At 40.5% G+C, this 18,369-nt stretch overlaps 1 protein-coding gene across 2 annotated transcripts in view; it reads right to left on the bottom strand.

Moving 5' to 3' along the window:
• Positions 1-18,369, bottom strand: part of CDC14A (cell division cycle 14A) — a 160,249-nt gene that overhangs the window by 54,858 nt on the left and 87,022 nt on the right. The window lies entirely within an intron of this gene.

Raw genomic sequence — 18,369 nt, 5'->3', positions numbered from 1 at the left:
CATCACTGTGTATATTATCCCTGTACTGTGACATCATTGTGTATTATCCCTGTACTGTGACATCACTGTGTGTATTATCCATGTACTGTGACATCACTGTGTGTATTATCCCTGTACTGTGACATCACTGTGTATTATCCCTGTACTGTGACATCACTGTGTGTATTATCCATGTACTGTGACATCACTGTGTGTATTATCCATGTACTGTGACATCACTGTGTATTATCCCTGTACTGTGACATCATTGTGTATTATCCCTGTACTGTGACATCACTGTGTATATTATCCCTGTACTGTGACATCATTGTGTATTATCCCTGTACTGTGACATCACTGTGTATATTATCCCTGTACTGTGACATCACTGTGTATTATCCCTGTACTGTGACATCACTGTGTATATTATCCCTGTACTGTGACATCACTGTGTATATTATCCCTGTACTGTGACATCACTGTGTATATTATCCCTGTACTGTGACATCACTGTGTGTATTATCCCTGTACTGTGACATCACTGTGTATTATCCCTGTACTGTGACATCACTGTGTATTATCCCTGTACTGTGACATCACTGTGTGTATTATGCCTGTACTGTGACATCCCTGTGTGTATTACCTCTGTACTGTGACATCACTGTGTATATTATCCTTGTACTGTGACATCACTGTGCATATTATCGCTGTACTGTGACATCACTGTGTGTATTATCCCTGTACTGTGACATCACTGTGTGTATTATCCCTGTACTGTGACATCACTGTGTATTATCCCTGTACTGTGACATCACTGTGTGTATTATCCATGTACTGTGACATCACTGTGTGTATTATCCATGTACTGTGACATCACTGTGTGTATTATCCATGTACTGTGACATCACTGTGTATTATCCCTGTACTGTGACATCACTGTGTATTATCCCTGTACTGTGACATCACTGTGTGTATTATCCCTGTACTGTGACATCACTGTGTATTATCCCTGTACTGTGACATCACTGTGTGTATTATCCATGTACTGTGACATCACTGTGTGTATTATCCATGTACTGTGACATCACTGTGTGTATTATCCATGTACTGTGACATCACTGTGTATTATCCCTGTACTGTGACATCACTGTGTGTATTATCCCTGTACTGTGACATCACTGTGTATTATCCCTGTACTGTGACATCACTGTGTATATCATCCCTGTACTGTGACATCACTGTGTATATCATCCCTGTACTCTGACATCCCTGTGTGTATTATCCCTGTACTGTGACATCACTGTGTATATTATCCCTGTACTGTGACATCACTGTGTATATTATCCCTGTACTGTGACATCACTGTGTATATTATCCCTGTACTGTGACATCACTGTGTATTATCCCTGTACTGTGACATCACTGTGTATTATTCCTGTACTGTGACATCACTGTGTATATTATCCCTGTACTGTGACATCACTGTGTATATTATCCCTGTACTGTGACATCACTGTGTGTATTATCCCTGTACTGTGACATCATTGTGTATTATCCCTGTACTGTGACATCACTGTGTATTATCCCTGTACTGTGACATCACTGTGTATTATCCCTGTACTGTGACATCACTGTGTGTATTATGCCTGTTCTGTGACATCCCTGTGTGTTTTACCTCTGTACTGTGACATCACTGTGTATATTATTCTTGTACTGTGACATCACTGTGTATATTATCGCTGTACTGTGACATCACTGTGTGTATTATCCCTGTACTGTGACATCACTGTGTGTATTATGCCTGTACTGTGACATCCCTGTGTGTATTACCTCTGTACTGTGACATCCCTGTGTATATTATCCTTGTACTGTGACATCACTGTGTATATTATCGCTGTACTGTGACATCACTGTGTGTATTATCCCTGTACTGTGACATCACTGTGTGTATTATCCCTGTACTGTGACATCACTGTGTATTATCCCTGTACTGTGACATCACTGTGTGTATTATCCATGTACTGTGACATCACTGTGTGTATTATCCATGTACTGTGACATCACTGTGTGTATTATCCATGTACTGTGACATCACTGTGTATTATCCCTGTACTGTGACATCACTGTGTATTATCCCTGTACTGTGACATCACTGTGTGTATTATCCCTGTACTGTGACATCACTGTGTATTATCCCTGTACTGTGACATCACTGTGTGTATTATCCATGTACTGTGACATCACTGTGTGTATTATCCATGTACTGTGACATCACTGTGTGTATTATCCATGTACTGTGACATCACTGTGTGTATTATCCCTGTACTGTGACATCACTGTGTGTATTATCCCTGTACTGTGACATCACTGTGTATTATCCCTGTATTGTGACATCACTGTGTATATCATCCCTGTACTGTGACATCACTGTGTGTATTATCCATGTACTGTGACATCACTGTGTGTATTATCCCTGTACTGTGACATCACATCACTGTGTGTATTATCCCTGTACTGTGACATCACTGTGTATTATCCCTGTACTGTGACATCACTGTGTATATCATCCCTGTACTGTGACATCACTGTGTATATTATCGCTGTACTGTGACATCACTGTGTGTATTATCCCTGTACTGTGACATCACTGTGTATTATCCCTGTACTGTGACATCACTGTGTGTATTACGCCTGTACTGTGACATCCCTGTGTGTATTACCTCTGTACTGTGACATCACTGTGTATATTATCCTTGTACTGTGACATCACTGTGTATATTATCGCTGTACTGTGACATCACTGTGTGTATTATCCCTGTACTGTGACATCACTGTGTGTATTATCCCTGTACTGTGACATCACTGTGTATTATCCCTGTACTGTGACATCACTGTGTGTATTATCCATGTACTGTGACATCACTGTGTGTATTATCCATGTACTGTGACATCACTGTGTGTATTATCCATGTACTGTGACATCACTGTGTATTATCCCTGTACTGTGACATCACTGTGTATTATCCCTGTACTGTGAGATCACTGTGTGTATTATCCCTGTACTGTGACATCACTGTGTATTATCCCTGTACTGTGACATCACTGTGTGTATTATCCATGTACTGTGACATCACTGTGTGTATTATCCATGTACTGTGACATCACTGTGTGTATTATCCATGTACTGTGACATCACTGTGTGTATTATCCCTGTACTGTGACATCACTGTGTGTATTATCCCTGTACTGTGACATCACTGTGTATTATCCCTGTACTGTGACATCACTGTGTATATCATCCCTGTATTGTGACATCACTGTGTATATCATCCCTGTACTGTGACATCCCTGTGTGTATTATCCCTGTACTATGACATCACTGTGTATATTATCCCTGTACTGTGACATCACTGTGTATATTATCCCTGTACTGTGACATCACTGTGTATATTATCCCTGTACTGTGACATCACTGTGTATATTATCCCTGTACTGTGACACCACTGTGTGTATTATCCCTGTACTGTGACATCACTGTGTGTATTATCCCTGTACTGTGACATCACTGTGTGTATTATCCCTGTACTGTGACATCATTGTGTATTATCCCTGTACTGTGACATCCCTGTGTGTATTATCCCTGTACTATGACATCACTGTGTATATTATCCCTGTACTGTGACATCACTGTGTGTATTATCCCTGTACTGTGAAATCACTGTGTATTATCCCTGTACTGTGACATCACTGTGTATTATCCCTGTACTGTGACATCACTGTGTATTATCCCTGTACTGTGACATCACTGTGTGTATTATCCCTGTACTGTGACATCACTGTGTATATTATCCCTGTACTGTGACATCACTGTGTATCATCCCTGTACTGTGACATCACTGTGTGCATTAACCCTGTACTGTGACATCACTGTGTGTATTATCCCTGTACGGTGACATCACTGTGTGTATTATCCCTGTACTGTGACATCACTGTGTGTATTATCCCTGTACTGTGACATCACTGTGTATATTATCCATGTACTGTGACATCACTGTGTGTATTATCCCTGTACTGTGACATCACTGTGTATTATCCCTGTTCTGTGACATCACTGTGTGTTATCCCTGTACTGTGACAGCACTGTGTGTATTATCCCTGTACTGTGACATCACTGTGTGTATTATCCCTGTACTATGACATCACTGTGTATATTATCCCTGTACTGTGACATCACTGTGTATTATCCCTGTACTGTGACATCACTGTGTATTATCCCTGTACTATGACATCACTGTGTATATTATCCCTGTACTGTGACATTACTGTGTATTATCCCTGTACTGTGACATAACTGTGTGTATTATCCCTGTACTGTGACATCACTGTGTATTATCCCTGTACTGTGACATCACTGTGTGTATTATCCCTGTACTGTGACATCACTGTGTGTATTATCCCTGTACTGTGACATCACTGTGTGTATTATCTCTGTACTGTGACATCACTGTGTATATTATCCCTGTACTGTGACATCATTGTGTATATTATCCCTGTACTGTGACATCACTGTGTATTATTCCTGTACTGTGACATCACTGTGTGTATTATCCCTGTACGGTGAAATCACTGTGTGTATTATCCCTGTACTGTGACATCACTGTGTGTATTATCCCTGTACTGTGACATCACTGTGTATATTATCCCTGTACTGTGACATTACTGTGTGTATTATCCCTGTACTGTGACATCACTGTGTATTATCCCTGTACTGTGACATCACTGTGTGTTATCCATGTACTGTGACAGCACTGTGTGTATTATCCCTGTACTGTGACATCACTGTGTGTATTATCCCTGTACTATGACATCACTGTGTATATTATCCCTGTACTGTGACATCACTGTGTATTATCCCTGTACTGTGACATCACTGTGTATTATCCCTGTACTATGACATCACTGTGTATATTATCCCTGTACTGTGACATCATTGTGTATTATCCCTGTACTGTGACATCATTGTGTATTATCCCTGTACTGTGACATCACTGTGTATATTATCCCTGTACTGTGACATCATTGTGTATTATCCCTGTACTGTGACATCACTGTGTATATTATCCCTGTACTGTGACATCACTGTGTATTATCCCTGTACTGTGACATCACTGTGTATTATTCCTGTACTGTGACATCACTGTGTATATTATCCCTGTACTGTGACATCACTGTGTATATTATCCCTGTACTGTGACATCACTGTGTGTATTATCCCTGTACTGTGACATCATTGTGTATTATCCCTGTACTGTGACATCACTGTGTATTATCCCTGTACTGTGACATCACTGTGTATTATCCCTGTACTGTGACATCACTGTGTGTATTATGCCTGTACTGTGACATCCCTGTGTGTATTACCTCTGTACTGTGACATCACTTTGTATATTATCCTTGTACTGTGACATCACTGTGCATATTATCGCTGTACTGTGACATCACTGTGTGTATTATCCCTGTACTGTGACATCACTGTGTGTATTATCCCTGTACTGTGACATCACTGTGTATTATCCCTGTACTGTGACATCACTGTGTGTATTATCCATGTACTGTGACATCACTGTGTGTATTATCCATGTACTGTGACATCACTGTGTATTATCCCTGTACTGTGACATCACTGTGTATTATCCCTGTACTGTGACATCACTGTGTGTATTATCCCTGTACTGTGACATCACTGTGTATTATCCCTGTACTATGACATCACTGTGTATATTATCCCTGTACTGTGACATCACTGTGTATATTATCCCTGTACTGTGACATCACTGTGTATATTATCCCTGTACTGTGACATCACTGTGTATATTATCCCTGTACTGTGACACCACTGTGTGTATTATCCCTGTACTGTGACATCACTGTGTGTATTATCCCTGTACTGTGACATCACTGTGTGTATTATCCCTGTACTGTGACATCATTGTGTATTATCCCTGTACTGTGACATCCCTGTGTGTATTATCCCTGTACTATGACATCACTGTGTATATTATCCCTGTACTGTGACATCACTGTGTGTATTATCCCTGTACTGTGAAATCACTGTGTATTATCCCTGTACTGTGACATCACTGTGTATTATCCCTGTACTGTGACATCACTGTGTATTATCCCTGTACTGTGACATCACTGTGTATTATCCCTGTACTGTGACATCACTGTGTGTATTATCCCTGTACTGTGACATCACTGTGTATATTATCCCTGTACTGTGACATCACTGTGTATCATCCCTGTACTGTGACATCACTGTGTGCATTAACCCTGTACTGTGACATCACTGTGTGTATTATCCCTGTACGGTGACATCACTGTGTGTATTATCCCTGTACTGTGACATCACTGTGTGTATTATCCCTGTACTGTGACATCACTGTGTATATTATCCCTGTACTGTGACATCACTGTGTGTATTATCCCTGTACTGTGACATCACTGTGTATTATCCCTGTACTGTGACATCACTGTGTGTTATCCCTGTACTGTGACAGCACTGTGTATTATCCCTGTACTGTGACATCACTGTGTGTATTATCCCTGTACTATGACATCACTGTGTATATTATCCCTGTACTGTGACATCACTGTGTATTATCCCTGTACTGTGACATCACTGTGTATTATCCCTGTACTATGACATCACTGTGTATATTATCCCTGTACTGTGACATCACTGTGTATTATCCCTGTACTGTGACATCACTGTGTGTATTATCCCTGTACTGTGACATCACTGTGTATTATCCCTGTACTGTGACATCACTGTGTATTATCCCTGTACTGTGACATCACTGTGTGTATTATCCCTGTACTGTGACATCACTGTGTGTATTATCCCTGTACTGTGACATCACTGTGTGTATTATCTCTGTACTGTGACATCACTGTGTATATTATCCCTGTACTGTGACATCATTGTGTATATTATCCCTGTACTGTGACATCACTGTGTATTATTCCTGTACTGTGACATCACTGTGTGTATTATCCCTGTACGGTGAAATCACTGTGTGTATTATCCCTGTACTGTGACATCACTGTGTGTATTATCCCTGTACTGTGACATCACTGTGTATATTATCCCTGTACTGTGACATTACTGTGTGTATTATCCCTGTACTGTGACATCACTGTGTATTATCCCTGTACTGTGACATCACTGTGTGTTATCCATGTACTGTGACAGCACTGTGTGTATTATCCCTGTACTGTGACATCACTGTGTGTATTATCCCTGTACTATGACATCACTGTGTATATTATCCCTGTACTGTGACATCACTGTGTATTATCCCTGTACTGTGACATCACTGTGTATTATCCCTGTACTATGACATCACTGTGTATATTATCCCTGTACTGTGACATCATTGTGTATTATCCCTGTACTGTGACATCATTGTGTATTATCCCTGTACTGTGACATCACTGTGTATATTATCCCTGTACTGTGACATCATTGTGTATTATCCCTGTACTGTGACATCACTGTGTATATTATCCCTGTACTGTGACATCACTGTGTATTATCCCTGTACTGTGACATCACTGTGTATTATTCCTGTACTGTGACATCACTGTGTATATTATCCCTGTACTGTGACATCACTGTGTATATTATCCCTGTACTGTGACATCACTGTGTGTATTATCCCTGTACTGTGACATCATTGTGTATTATCCCTGTACTGTGACATCACTGTGTATTATCCCTGTACTGTGACATCACTGTGTATTATCCCTGTACTGTGACATCACTGTGTGTATTATGCCTGTACTGTGACATCCCTGTGTGTATTACCTCTGTACTGTGACATCACTTTGTATATTATCCTTGTACTGTGACATCACTGTGCATATTATCGCTGTACTGTGACATCACTGTGTGTATTATCCCTGTACTGTGACATCACTGTGTGTATTATCCCTGTACTGTGACATCACTGTGTATTATCCCTGTACTGTGACATCACTGTGTGTATTATCCATGTACTGTGACATCACTGTGTGTATTATCCATGTACTGTGACATCACTGTGTGTATTATCCATGTACTGTGACATCACTGTGTATTATCCCTGTACTGTGACATCACTGTGTATTATCCCTGTACTGTGACATCACTGTGTGTATTATCCCTGTACTGTGACATCACTGTGTATTATCCCTGTACTGTGACATCACTGTGTGTATTATCCATGTACTGTGACATCACTGTGTGTATTATCCATGTACTGTGACATCACTGTGTGTATTATCCATGTACTGTGACATCACTGTGTATTATCCCTGTACTGTGACATCACTGTGTGTATTATCCCTGTACTGTGACATCACTGTGTATTATCCCTGTACTGTGACATCACTGTGTATATCATCCCTGTACTGTGACATCACTGTGTATATCATCCCTGTACTGTGACATCCCTGTGTGTATTATCCCTGTACTGTGACATCACTGTGTATATTATCCCTGTACTGTGACATCACTGTGTATATTATCCCTGTACTGTGACATCACTGTGTATATTATCCCTGTACTGTGACATCACTGTGTATTATCCCTGTACTGTGACATCACTGTGTATTATTCCTGTACTGTGACATCACTGTGTATATTATCCCTGTACTGTGACATCACTGTGTATATTATCCCTGTACTGTGACATCACTGTGTGTATTATCCCTGTACTGTGACATCATTGTGTATTATCCCTGTACTGTGACATCACTGTGTATTATCCCTGTACTGTGACATCACTGTGTATTATCCCTGTACTGTGACATCACTGTGTGTATTATGCCTGTTCTGTGACATCCCTGTGTGTTTTACCTCTGTACTGTGACATCACTGTGTATATTATTCTTGTACTGTGACATCACTGTGTATATTATCGCTGTACTGTGACATCACTGTGTGTATTATCCCTGTACTGTGACATCACTGTGTATTATCCCTGTACTGTGACATCACTGTGTGTATTATGCCTGTACTGTGACATCCCTGTGTGTATTACCTCTGTACTGTGACATCCCTGTGTATATTATCCTTGTACTGTGACATCACTGTGTATATTATCGCTGTACTGTGACATCACTGTGTGTATTATCCCTGTACTGTGACATCACTGTGTGTATTATCCCTGTACTGTGACATCACTGTGTATTATCCCTGTACTGTGACATCACTGTGTGTATTATCCATGTACTGTGACATCACTGTGTGTATTATCCATGTACTGTGACATCACTGTGTGTATTATCCATGTACTGTGACATCACTGTGTATTATCCCTGTACTGTGACATCACTGTGTATTATCCCTGTACTGTGACATCACTGTGTGTATTATCCCTGTACTGTGACATCACTGTGTGTATTATCCCTGTACTGTGACATCACTGTGTATTATCCCTGTACTGTGACATCACTGTGTGTATTATCCATGTACTGTGACATCACTGTGTGTATTATCCATGTACTGTGACATCACTGTGTGTATTATCCATGTACTGTGACATCACTGTGTGTATTATCCCTGTACTGTGACATCACTGTGTGTATTATCCCTGTACTGTGACATCACTGTGTATTATCCCTGTATTGTGACATCACTGTGTATATCATCCCTGTACTGTGACATCACTGTGTGTATTATCCATGTACTGTGACATCACTGTGTGTATTATCCCTGTACTGTGACATCACTGTGTGTATTATCCCTGTACTGTGACATCACTGTGTATTATCCCTGTACTGTGACATCACTGTGTATATCATCCCTGTACTGTGACATCACTGTGTGTATTATCCATGTACTGTGACATCACTGTGTATTATCCCTGTACTGTGACATCACTGTGTATTATCCCTGTACTGTGACATCACTGTGTGTATTATGCCTGTACTGTGACATCCCTGTGTGTATTACCTCTGTACTGTGACATCACTTTGTATATTATCCTTGTACTGTGACATCACTGTGCATATTATCGCTGTACTGTGACATCACTGTGTGTATTATCCCTGTACTGTGACATCACTGTGTGTATTATCCCTGTACTGTGACATCACTGTGTATTATCCCTGTACTGTGACATCACTGTGTGTATTATCCATGTACTGTGACATCACTGTGTGTATTATCCATGTACTGTGACATCACTGTGTGTATTATCCATGTACTGTGACATCACTGTGTATTATCCCTGTACTGTGACATCACTGTGTATTATCCCTGTACTGTGAGATCACTGTGTGTATTATCCCTGTACTGTGACATCACTGTGTATTATCCCTGTACTGTGACATCACTGTGTGTATTATCCATGTACTGTGACATCACTGTGTGTATTATCCATGTACTGTGACATCACTGTGTGTATTATCCATGTACTGTGACATCACTGTGTGTATTATCCCTGTACTGTGACATCACTGTGTGTATTATCCCTGTACTGTGACATCACTGTGTATTATCCCTGTACTGTGACATCACTGTGTATATCATCCCTGTACTGTGACATCACTGTGTATATCATCCCTGTACTGTGACATCCCTGTGTGTATTATCCCTGTACTATGACATCACTGTGTATATTATCCCTGTACTGTGACATCACTGTGTATATTATCCCTGTACTGTGACATCACTGTGTATATTATCCCTGTACTGTGACATCACTGTGTATATTATCCCTGTACTGTGACACCACTGTGTGTATTATCCCTGTACTGTGACATCACTGTGTGTATTATCCCTGTACTGTGACATCACTGTGTGTATTATCCCTGTACTGTGACATCATTGTGTATTATCCCTGTACTGTGACATCCCTGTGTGTATTATCCCTGTACTATGACATCACTGTGTATATTATCCCTGTACTGTGACATCACTGTGTGTATTATCCCTGTACTGTGAAATCACTGTGTATTATCCCTGTACTGTGACATCACTGTGTATTATCCCTGTACTGTGACATCACTGTGTATTATCCCTGTACTGTGACATCACTGTGTGTATTATCCCTGTACTGTGACATCACTGTGTATATTATCCCTGTACTGTGACATCACTGTGTATCATCCCTGTACTGTGACATCACTGTGTGCATTAACCCTGTACTGTGACATCACTGTGTGTATTATCCCTGTACGGTGACATCACTGTGTGTATTATCCCTGTACTGTGACATCACTGTGTGTATTATCCCTGTACTGTGACATCACTGTGTATATTATCCCTGTACTGTGACATCACTGTGTGTATTATCCCTGTACTGTGACATCACTGTGTATTATCCCTGTACTGTGACATCACTGTGTGTTATCCCTGTACTGTGACAGCACTGTGTATTATCCCTGTACTGTGACATCACTGTGTGTATTATCCCTGTACTATGACATCACTGTGTATATTATCCCTGTACTGTGACATCACTGTGTATTATCCCTGTACTGTGACATCACTGTGTATTATCCCTGTACTATGACATCACTGTGTATATTATCCCTGTACTGTGACATCACTGTGTATTATCCCTGTACTGTGACATCACTGTGTGTATTATCCCTGTACTGTGACATCACTGTGTATTATCCCTGTACTGTGACATCACTGTGTATTATCCCTGTACTGTGACATCACTGTGTGTATTATCCCTGTACTGTGACATCACTGTGTGTATTATCCCTGTACTGTGACATCACTGTGTGTATTATCTCTGTACTGTGACATCACTGTGTATATTATCCCTGTACTGTGACATCATTGTGTATATTATCCCTGTACTGTGACATCACTGTGTATTATTCCTGTACTGTGACATCACTGTGTGTATTATCCCTGTACGGTGAAATCACTGTGTGTATTATCCCTGTACTGTGACATCACTGTGTGTATTATCCCTGTACTGTGACATCACTGTGTATATTATCCCTGTATTGTGACATTACTGTGTGTATTATCCCTGTACTGTGACATCACTGTGTATTATCCCTGTACTGTGACATCACTGTGTGTTATCCCTGTACTGTGACAGCACTGTGTGTATTATCCCTGTACTGTGACATCACTGTGTGTATTATCCCTGTACTATGACATCACTGTGTATATTATCCCTGTACTGTGACATCACTGTGTATTATCCCTGTACTGTGACATCACTGTGTATTATCCCTGTACTATGACATCACTGTGTATATTATCCCTGTACTGTGACATCATTGTGTATTATCCCTGTACTGTGACATCATTGTGTATTATCCCTGTACTGTGACATCACTGTGTATATTATCCCTGTACTGTGACATCATTGTGTATTATCCCTGTACTGTGACATCACTGTGTATATTATCCCTGTACTGTGACATCACTGTGTATTATCCCTGTACTGTGACATCACTGTGTATTATTCCTGTACTGTGACATCACTGTGTATATTATCCCTGTACTGTGACATCACTGTGTATATTATCCCTGTACTGTGACATCACTGTGTGTATTATCCCTGTACAGTGACATCATTGTGTATTATCCCTGTACTGTGACATCACTGTGTATTATCCCTGTACTGTGACATCACTGTGTATTATCCCTGTACTGTGACATCACTGTGTGTATTATGCCTGTACTGTGACATCCCTGTGTGTATTACCTCTGTACTGTGACATCACTTTGTATATTATCCTTGTACTGTGACATCACTGTGCATATTATCGCTGTACTGTGACATCACTGTGTGTATTATCCCTGTACTGTGACATCACTGTGTGTATTATCCCTGTACTGTGACATCACTGTGTATTATCCCTGTACTGTGACATCACTGTGTGTATTATCCATGTACTGTGACATCACTGTGTGTATTATCCATGTACTGTGACATCACTGTGTGTATTATCCATGTACTGTGACATCACTGTGTATTATCCCTGTACTGTGACATCACTGTGTATTATCCCTGTACTGTGACATCACTGTGTGTATTATCCCTGTACTGTGACATCACTGTGTATTATCCCTGTACTGTGACATCACTGTGTGTATTATCCATGTACTGTGACATCACTGTGTGTATTATCCATGTACTGTGACATCACTGTGTGTATTATCCATGTACTGTGACATCACTGTGTATTATCCCTGTACTGTGACATCACTGTGTGTATTATCCCTGTACTGTGACATCACTGTGTATTATCCCTGTACTGTGACATCACTGTGTATATCATCCCTGTACTGTGACATCACTGTGTATATCATCCCTGTACTGTGACATCCCTGTGTGTATTATCCCTGTACTGTGACATCACTGTGTATATTATCCCTGTACTGTGACATCACTGTGTATATTATCCCTGTACTGTGACATCACTGTGTATATTATCCCTGTACTGTGACATCACTGTGTATTATCCCTGTACTGTGACATCACTGTGTATTATTCCTGTACTGTGACATCACTGTGTATATTATCCCTGTACTGTGACATCACTGTGTATATTATCCCTGTACTGTGACATCACTGTGTGTATTATCCCTGTACTGTGACATCATTGTGTATTATCCCTGTACTGTGACATCACTGTGTATTATCCCTGTACTGTGACATCACTGTGTATTATCCCTGTACTGTGACATCACTGTGTGTATTATGCCTGTTCTGTGACATCCCTGTGTGTTTTACCTCTGTACTGTGACATCACTGTGTATATTATTCTTGTACTGTGACATCACTGTGTATATTATCGCTGTACTGTGACATCACTGTGTGTATTATCCCTGTACTGTGACATCACTGTGTATTATCCCTGTACTGTGACATCACTGTGTGTATTATGCCTGTACTGTGACATCCCTGTGTGTATTACCTCTGTACTGTGACATCCCTGTGTATATTATTCTTGTACTGTGACATCACTGTGTATATTATCGCTGTACTGTGACATCACTGTGTGTATTATCCCTGTACTGTGACATCACTGTGTGTATTATCCCTGTACTGTGACATCACTGTGTATTATCCCTGTACTGTGACATCACTGTGTGTATTATCCATGTACTGTGACATCACTGTGTGTATTATCCATGTACTGTGACATCACTGTGTGTATTATCCATGTACTGTGACATCACTGTGTATTATCCCTGTACTGTGACATCACTGTGTATTATCCCTGTACTGTGACATCACTGTGTGTATTATCCCTGTACTGTGACATCACTGTGTATTATCCCTGTACTGTGACATCACTGTGTGTATTATCCATGTACTGTGACATCACTGTGTGTATTATCCATGTACTGTGACATCACTGTGTGTATTATCCATGTACTGTGACATCACTGTGTGTATTATCCCTGTACTGTGACATCACTGTGTGTATTATCCCTGTACTGTGACATCACTGTGTATTATCCCTGTATTGTGACATCACTGTGTATATCATCCCTGTACTGTGACATCACTGTGTGTATTATCCATGTACTGTGACATCACTGTGTGTATTATCCCTGTACTGTGACATCACTGTGTGTATTATCCCTGTACTGTGACATCACTGTGTATTATCCCTGTACTGTGACATCACTGTGTATATCATCCCTGTACTGTGACATCACTGTGTATATTATCGCTGTACTGTGACATCACTGTGTGTATTATCCCTGTACTGTGACATCACTGTGTATTATCCCTGTACTGTGACATCACTGTGTGTATTATGCCTGTACTGTGACATCCCTGTGTGTATTACCTCTGTACTGTGACATCACTGTGTATATTATCCTTGTACTGTGACATCACTGTGTATATTATCGCTGTACTGTGACATCACTGTGTGTATTATCCCTGTACTGTGACATCACTGTGTGTATTATCCCTGTACTGTGACATCACTGTGTATTATCCCTGTACTGTGACATCACTGTGTGTATTATCCATGTACTGTGACATCACTGTGTGTATTATCCATGTACTGTGACATCACTGTGTGTATTATCCATGTACTGTGACATCACTGTGTATTATCCCTGTACTGTGACATCACTGTGTATTATCCCTGTACTGTGACATCACTGTGTGTATTATCCCTGTACTGTGACATCACTGTGTATTATCCCTGTACTGTGACATCACTGTGTGTATTATCCATGTACTGTGACATCACTGTGTGTATTATCCATGTACTGTGACATCACTGTGTGTATTATCCATGTACTGTGACATCACTGTGTGTATTATCCCTGTACTGTGACATCACTGTGTGTATTATCCCTGTACTGTGACATCACTGTGTATTATCCCTGTACTGTGACATCACTGTGTATATCATCCCTGTACTGTGACATCACTGTGTATATCATCCCTGTACTGTGACATCCCTGTGTGTATTATCCCTGTACTATGACATCACTGTGTATATTATCCCTGTACTGTGACATCACTGTGTATATTATCCCTGTACTGTGACATCACTGTGTATATTATCCCTGTACTGTGACATCACTGTGTATATTATCCCTGTACTGTGACACCACTGTGTGTATTATCCCTGTACTGTGACATCACTGTGTGTATTATCCCTGTACTGTGACATCACTGTGTGTATTATCCCTGTACTGTGACATCATTGTGTATTATCCCTGTACTGTGACATCCCTGTGTGTATTATCCCTGTACTATGACATCACTGTGTATATTATCCCTGTACTGTGACATCACTGTGTGTATTATCCCTGTACTGTGAAATCACTGTGTATTATCCCTGTACTGTGACATCACTGTGTATTATCCCTGTACTGTGACATCACTGTGTATTATCCCTGTACTGTGACATCACTGTGTGTATTATCCCTGTACTGTGACATCACTGTGTATATTATCCCTGTACTGTGACATCACTGTGTATCATCCCTGTACTGTGACATCACTGTGTGCATTAACCCTGTACTGTGACATCACTGTGTGTATTATCCCTGTACGGTGACATCACTGTGTGTATTATCCCTGTACTGTGACATCACTGTGTGTATTATCCCTGTACTGTGACATCACTGTGTATATTATCCCTGTACTGTGACATCACTGTGTGTATTATCCCTGTACTGTGACATCACTGTGTATTATCCCTGTACTGTGACATCACTGTGTGTTATCCCTGTACTGTGACAGCACTGTGTGTATTATCCCTGTACTGTGACATCACTGTGTGTATTATCCCTGTACTATGACATCACTGTGTATATTATCCCTGTACTGTGACATCACTGTGTATTATCCCTGTACTGTGACATCACTGTGTATTATCCCTGTACTATGACATCACTGTGTATATTATCCCTGTACTGTGACATCACTGTGTATTATCCCTGTACTGTGACATAACTGTGTGTATTATCCCTGTACTGTGACATCACTGTGTATTATCCCTGTACTGTGACATCACTGTGTGTATTATCCCTGACCTGTGACATCACTGTGTGTATTATCCCTGTACTGTGACATCACTGTGTGTATTATCTCTGTACTGTGACATCACTGTGTATATTATCCCTGTACTGTGACATCATTGTGTATATTATCCCTGTACTGTGACATCACTGTGTATTATTCCTGTACTGTGACATCACTGTGTGTATTATCCCTGTACGGTGAAATCACTGTGTGTATTATCCCTGTACTGTGACATCACTGTGTGTATTATCCCTGTACTATGACATAACTGTGTATATTATCCCTGTACTGTGACATTACTGTGTGTATTATCCCTGTACTGTGACATCACTGTGTATTATCCCTGTACTGTGACATCACTGTGTGTTATCCCTATACTGTGACAGCACTGTGTGTATTATCCCTGTACTGTGACATCACTGTGTGTATTATCCCTGTACTATGACATCACTGTGTATATTATCCCTGTACTGTGACATCACTGTGTATTATCCCTGTACTGTGACATCACTGTGTATTATCCCTGTACTATGACATCACTGTGTATATTATCCCTGTACTGTGACATCACTGTGTATATTATCCCTGTACTGTGACATCACTGTGTGTATTATCCCTGTACTGTGACATCACTGTGTATATTATCCCTGTACTGTGACACCACTGTGTGTATTATCCCTGTACTGTGACATCACTGTGTGTATTATCCCTGTACTGTGACATCACTGTGTGTATTATCCCTGTACTGTGACATCATTGTGTATTATCCCTGTACTGTGACATCCCTGTGTGTATTATCCCTGTACTGTGACATCCCTGTGTGTATTATCCCTGTACTATGACATCACTGTGTATATTATCCCTGTACTGTGACATCACTGTGTGTATTATCCCTGTACTGTGAAATCACTGTGTATTATCCCTGTACTGTGACATCACTGTGTGTATTATCCCTGTACTGTGACATCACTGTGTGTATTATCCCTGTACTGTGACATCACTGTGTGTATTATCCCTGTACTGTGACATCACTGTGTATATTATCCCTGTACTGTGACATCACTGTGTATTATCCCTGTACTGTGACATCACTGTGTGTATTATCCCTGTACTGTGACATCACTGTGTATATTATCCCTGTACTGTGACATCACTGTGTATCATCCCTGTACTGTGACATCACTGTGTGCATTATCCCTGTACTGTGACATCACTGTGTGTATTATCCCTGTACGGTGACATCACTGTGTGTATTATCCCTGTACGGTGACATCACTGTGTGTATTATCCCTGTACTGTGACATCACTGTGTATATTATCCCTGTACTGTGACATCACTGTGTATATTATCCCTGTACTGTGACATCACTGTGTGTATTATCCCTGTACTGTGACATCACTGTGTGTTATCCCTGTACTGTGACAGCACTGTGTGTATTATCCCTGTACTATGACATCACTGTGTATATTATCCCTGTACTGTGACATCACTGTGTATTATCCCTGTACTGTGACATCACTGTGTATTATCCCTGTACTATGACATCACTGTGTATATTATCCCTGTACTGTGACATCACTGTGTATTATCCCTGTACTGTGACATCACTGTGTGTATTATCCCTGTACTGTGACATCACTGTGTATTATCCCTGTACTGTGACATCACTGTGTGTATTATCCCTGTACTGTGACATCACTGTGTGTATTATCCCTGTACTGTGACATCACTGTGTGTATTATCCCTGTACTGTGACATCACTGTGTGTATTATCTCTGTACTGTGACATCACTGTGTATATTATCCCTGTACTATGACATCATTGTGTATATTATCCCTGTACTGTGACATCACTGTGTA

Source organism: Hyla sarda, chromosome 6, assembly GCF_029499605.1.
Source record: "Hyla sarda isolate aHylSar1 chromosome 6, aHylSar1.hap1, whole genome shotgun sequence".
Lineage (NCBI taxonomy): Eukaryota > Metazoa > Chordata > Amphibia > Anura > Hylidae > Hyla > Hyla sarda.
This window is presented reverse-complemented; position numbering and strand designations above follow the sequence as displayed.